This window comes from Hemicordylus capensis, chromosome 5, assembly GCF_027244095.1.
Source record: "Hemicordylus capensis ecotype Gifberg chromosome 5, rHemCap1.1.pri, whole genome shotgun sequence".
NCBI lineage: Eukaryota > Metazoa > Chordata > Lepidosauria > Squamata > Cordylidae > Hemicordylus > Hemicordylus capensis.
Window position 1 is genome coordinate 160,584,036 of NC_069661.1, and position 6,405 is coordinate 160,590,440.

A 6,405-nucleotide genomic window follows, 5' to 3' on the forward strand; every position below is an offset into this window, starting at 1 on the left:
GAAGGGGGGGGGGCTTACTTTTAGGGCAGGGAGGGCTTACTTACCCCTCCCGCCTCTTTGCCCTCTCCAGCGCCCGTATTTAATAGACTAACGGGGCGCTGGAAACCAGCCGCCCCCCCCCCCACCGCGAGCAGATTTCTCCAAAAACTACCCATACCCCTGCCGCCACCGTAGCCCGCCAGCCAGCCAGCCCTTCCTCCCTCCCTCCCAGCTGCCCGCCCAAGTCCTCACCGGAATGCTTTGTTAAAAAACGAGAGGAGCTCCCGGACAGCTCCTCTCGTTATGAAGGCCTGCTGCAGAATGAAGGCGCTTTGCGCGCGCATGCGTGCGCCGCAAAGGACGCCGATCGCCGGAGGCCCGGTCTACCCGGCCGGGAAAGGGCCGGGTAGACCGGGCCTCCGATCGCCAGAGGCCTGGTCTACCCGGCCCTTTCCCGGCCGGGTAGACCGGGCCTCCGGCGATCGGCGTCCTTTGCGGCGCGCGTGTGCAAAGCGCCTTCATTCTGCAGCAGGCCTTCGTAACGAGAGGAGCTCTGTCCGGGAGCTCCTCTCGTTTTTTAACAAAGCATTCCGGTGAGGACTTGGGCGGGCAGCTGGGAGGGAGGGAGGAAGGGCTGGCTGGCTGGCGGGCTACGGCGGCGGCAGGGGTATGGGTAGTTTTTGGAGAAATCTGCTCGCGGCGGCGGGGGCGGCTGGTTTCCAGCGCCCCGTTAGTCTATTAAATACGGGCACTGGAGGGGGCAAAGAGGCGGGAGGGGTAAGCAAGCCCTCCCGCCCTTAAAGCAATACCCCCCACCCGGACCCGGACCAGCAAGCGCCGAACCGGTCCGGCAGTTCGGCCATTCTTTAGAATGGCCGCCGGACCGGTTCGGACTCACCCCTAGTCATTGTCACGCTGGAATACCCATCCACGACCCATTTTCAATGCCCTGGCTGAGGGAAGGAGGTGCTCACCCAAGATCTGACAGTACATGGTCCCGTCCATCGTCCCTTCGATGTGGTGAAGGTGTCCTGTCCCCTTGGCAGAAAAACACCCCCAAAGCATAATGTGTCCAGCTCCATGTTTGACGGTGGGGATGGTGTTCTTGGGCTCATAGGCAGCTTTCCTCCTCCTCCACACACGGCGAGTTGAGTTGATGCCAAAGAGCTCGATTTTGGTCTCATCTGACCACAACACTTTCGCCCAGTTCTCCTCTGGATCATTCAGATGTGCATTGGCAAACTGCAGACGGGCCTGTACATGTGCTGCCTTGAGCAGGGGGACCTTGCGGGCACTGCAAGATTTCAGTCCTTCATGGCGTAGTGTGTTACCAATTGTTTTCTTGGTGACTATGGTTCCAGCTGCCCTGAGATCATTGACAAGTTCCCCCCGTGTAGTTCTGGGCTGCTTTGTCACCGTTCTCATGATCATTGCAACTCCACGAGGTGAGATCTTGCATGGAGCCCCAGACTGAGGGAGATTGACAGTTATTTTGTGTTTCTTCCATTTGTGAGTTATCGTGCCAACTGTAGTCACCTTCTCACCAAGTTGCTTGGCGATAGTCTTGTAGCCCAGTCCAGCCTTGTGCAGGTCTACAACCTTGTCCCTGACATCCTTCGACAGCTCTTTGGTCTTGGGCATGGTGGTGAGTTTGGAAGCTGAGTGATTGCTTGCTTCTATGGACAGGTATCTTTTATACAGGTACTGTAACAAGCTGGGATTAGGAGCACTCCCTTACAGAGGGTGTTCCTCATCTCAGCTCGTTACCTGCATATAGTGAAAAGACACCTGGGAGCCTGAAATCTTGCTGGTTGATAGGGGATCGAATACTTATTTCCCTCACTACAATGCAAATCCATCGCTGACTTTTGGGCACTGGGCTTTTGAGGGTTTGTTTGTTGTTATTCTGTCTCTCACAGCTACAATAAACCTACCATTCCAATTATAGCCTGGTCATTTCTGTGTCAGAGGGCAAACGGCAGGGAATCAAATACTTATTTCCCTCAGTGTATGTGTAGCCCCGATGGACTTGCAAAAAAACCCAAGCGCCGGCGGGGGGAAAGCGGAGAGAGGGGTAAGTGCACCCTTCCCCGCCCTTATAGACATCCCTGCCACCGCCTTCAAATCGGCAGACCCACTGGTACCATGTGCATGCCTAGTTGGATGCGTCGATCTGAAATTCCGCATTACAACACATCAAGTAGCAGGGGGGGGGGGTTGTGGTTTTTTAACCCGTTGGCTGTATAAACATGTATTGAATATTTAAAAATATTGTCTTGGTTTTAAAATCAATTAGTTAAAAACACCCCCTGTAACAGATACAAGACAATGCAGTGTTCTTCACATGTAAAACTCTCACAACTGAAGGAGGGAAGAAAGGCTACCCTAGCTATTCACCAAAGAGACAAGGGACTGCATATTCCCATTTTTCTTTTCTTTTTTACTGTGAACAGGAGATCTCTGTGTTCAGTTAAAAAACAAACCTAGCGCCCCTTTGAGCACATCCAGTTAGTGGCACAGGATGATTTTTTAAAAACCTAAAAAATCCTGACCCCTCCTTTTTTATCATTTACAATTTAAAAAACTGGGTCTTGACCCAAGTGTGGATGTATACTGCATTTACCCAAATAGAAGATGACTGAATTTAAAATTACCCCCTAATTGCTTACAGGGGAAGATTTTCTTTCTTTTTCTTCTTCTTGAGTTCATGAGTTGGCTAAAACAATGTGGGAGTTATGCTCTCAGGCAATGGGGCTGGTAAATTTCTGATCTGGATTGTGATCCATTGAATCAATTGGAATGGGTTCTGCACCTGTGTGGAAGCCTCGGTGTGGAGTGCCATACTGAGCTCCTTTTCAGCACTTGTGCTCCACCCCACGTTGCTATTTAAGGCGGGAGGAAGCACCAGTACCTCAGTTCCTTTACGACCGCCATAGTGATCAGTTTCTCCATCACTGCAATTCCTTTGTACTATTTCCTTGTCTTTGTGAGTTCTAAAAAAGAAGATTTAATCTGTATTCAGATTAAACTGTTGTTAAACTACATTTTTGTGTAATCCCTTTTGCTAAGACAAATTGATCGGATGGATATTAAGGCTTGATTTGGAAATGGAAATGGCCCTTCCCAAATGCTCAGATAAGATGGGGGTGGGGGGATAGGCTTTCAAGCAGTGTCTTAAATTTAACTTGAAATTAACCTCACAAGATGGGCATGACTTGTGTTTACTATGTCTTGGGAAGGCGCATGTTACCTCCACTTGTAAAGTCTGCCAGTCGTTCTCTAAGAAAACCCACTGTAAAAGAGAATTTCGTCTGAGGGCAGCTCTCTACGACAATGTATTAAGTCCCCTGGGCCCGACTAAGGAAGGGGTGCTGTCATCAAGGGAGGTTAGCTTGATGACTGAGGAAAATGCCCAGTCTGAACCTTCAACAACGAAACTTAAATCTCTGGAGACACCGAAGCAGCATGAAGAAAAGCTGGTGGATATGTCAGTGCCCGCCAAGAAAACTAAAAAACAACAACACCCTAGACATCAACTGCTACTCTGGCCCCCTTCATTGGCGTTTTGGCATTGAAACCATCGATGCTGAAGGGTTTGGCACCGACTGCATTAACACAAGAACATTCTGTCCTGGAACCGACATTGACTTCAACATTGAAAACCCCATCGACAAGTGCTGTGCTTGTCTCCTCTTTGACATCTATGGAGCATATTGTGCTATGGAGCATATTGTGCCCTCGATATTCATGCATTTGCTCTCGACGAAGAGACCTTCAACACCAAAGCCTCTCCAGCTGATAATGGATCTAAGACATCTGAACAAGTGAAAAAGTACCGAATGACAACCTTGCAGGACATCCTGCCACTTTTACACCAGGAGTACTCTCGCAAAGTTAGACCTCTGGGATGCTTATTTCCACATTAGGAATCAGGATGGCCTACCAGAAGTATCTGAGATTTACTGTGGGGGTAGCAATTTATCAGTATAGGGTACTACCATTTTTGCCTTTGTACTGCACCCTGGGTATTCATGAAATGCATGGCCATGGTGGTGGCATATCTGCGGACCATGGGGATGACGATATATCCTTCCTGGATTATTGGCATTGAAGCCATCAGTTTATTTTCCCAAGGGAAAAGAGTTAAATTCCCAAATACAGTATTTATTGCATCTTCTCCAGAATCTTGGGATAGAGGTCACCTGGAAGAAATAGCACCTCGTCCCTATTAAGACTATCTCATACATAGGGACTGTCCTGGATACTCGAAAAGGCAGAGCTTACTTACCTCAGGACCGATTCCAGGCTTTAATGGATCTTGTATGTCAGTTCCAGTCAAATACATTGCGGTGTGCAAAACAGATCCAACGCCTCCTAGGCTTGATGGCATCATGCAAGACAACAGTTAGGCACACAAGTCTAAAAATGCAAAAACTGCTGTTGTGGTTCTTATCCTGCTTTCACCTGAATGTGGATCCCCAACAAAAGAATCTGCTACTTCCACATAAGTTAATTCAGTGCTTGGCCTGTGGGACTCGCAAAGAGAACCTTTTGCGGGAGTCCCCTTTCAACAGCAATCCTCCATGGTTTGGATGGATGACAACTGATGCCTCATTTTGGGATGGTGGGGGGATCAACGCAATGGCAGTGTAATCCAGGGACAATGAAGTTGCAACAATGGCAATTAAATATAAATTTCCTAGAACTTGTGGCAGTATTTCAGGCCATGAAGGCATTTTTGCCCATATTAAAGGCAAGGACTATTCAGGTACAAGTGGACAATACAACAGCAGTTGCCTGTATAAACAGACAAGGGGGAACAGTGTCCAGGTCACTGTGCACACTGAATGTGCAGATATGGCATCACATCATAAGGAACAGCATAACTCCTGTGGCAATTCACATAAAAGGGACAGAGAATGTTTGAGCGGGTGATCTCAGTCGCTCATTCACAAGAGACGAGCAACAAGTTGGAGTTGAGCGACTACTTACTTCCAATATTCAGAGCATGAGGGTTCCCCCAAATAGACCTTTTCGCAACAACTCACAATGCAAAATGCAGGAAGTTCTGCATGAGGGTGGGTCATGACCATCAGTCATTGGGGGATGCATTCCAGTTGGGCTGGTCTCAACATCTACTGTACATATATCCTCTAGCGTTGATAGGCAGGGTGGTGGCCCGTCTACTAGCCAGCCAGTCAATAGGCATCCTTGTCACACTGTGGTGGCTTCGCCAACCATGGTTTCCGCATCTACTCAGACTATTCAAGCATGGATACAGGAGACTTTCTCCATACCAGAATCTTCTATCCCGAGAAAGTGGACAAGTATTGCACCCAGAAATACACACTCTAAAGTTAACAGTGTGGAGGATAGGCTTCTGAACAAAATTTTGTTAAGCCAAAGGAAGCCTTCCACTAGAAAGAACTACTCAAGTAAGTGGAAGCGCTTCTATGCTTAAACGTGGCCTCTTGGGGTTTCTGGCTGTCTAGGGCTACAGTGTGTGAGGTCCTGCTGTATCTGACCTTGTTAAAAATATCAGAGCTATTTAATGTTTCCATTAAAGTTCACTTAGCGGCTATTGGCTAAGCACCCGGGATAGGATGGAAAAATTTTATTCTTCCACCTCAGCTGCAACAGTTTGTTAAAGGGTGTCTCCAACCTATACCGTCTGGTTAAGCAACCACTAGAGCCATAGAGGGATTGTTTGTTTGTTCTTTTGGTTCTGACAGAACCTCCTTTTGAGCAAATGGCTTCAGCTGACCTGAAACCTGTCTCATTAAAAACAGCCTTTTTGATGGCTATTACAATTGTCCACAGAGGGAGCAAGCTGACTGCATTGAGAATGGATGTGCCTTTTACATGCTTCTATATGAATAAGGTCTTGCTACGTCCTGACCTCTCCTTCCTACCAAAAATTCTAACAGATTTTCACATACATCAAGATATAGTACTACCTACCTTCTTCAGCTCTCTGAAATCGTCTCTCTAGATGGTCTTGCACTCCTTGGATGTCAAAAGGGCTGTTCTATCTAGGAAAACAAAGAAGTTAGCTTCCTATAAAGGCAGTTCTCAAGGTCAAGCACTGTCTAGGCAGAGATTGTCCCACTGGACAATCTCTCATCTTAATTATAAGCTACACAAGGTTCAGCCGCCAAAATTCATAAAAGCACACACTACCAAAGCATATGGTACCTCGACAGCTCACCTGTCAGGCATTTTGTTCAGGGACATATGTAGGGCAGCAACATGGTGCTCTGAACGCTTTTTCGTAAAGCATTGTGCCATTTACTTGTGCTCTGCAGCAGAGGTGAATTTTGGGAGAGGTGTCTTTAAAAGGGTGTTACAGTAATTGCAGTTACTGCTTCCTCCTCCTAAAGAAGCTAACTAAACACCAGTTCTAATGGATTCAATGGATCATGATTC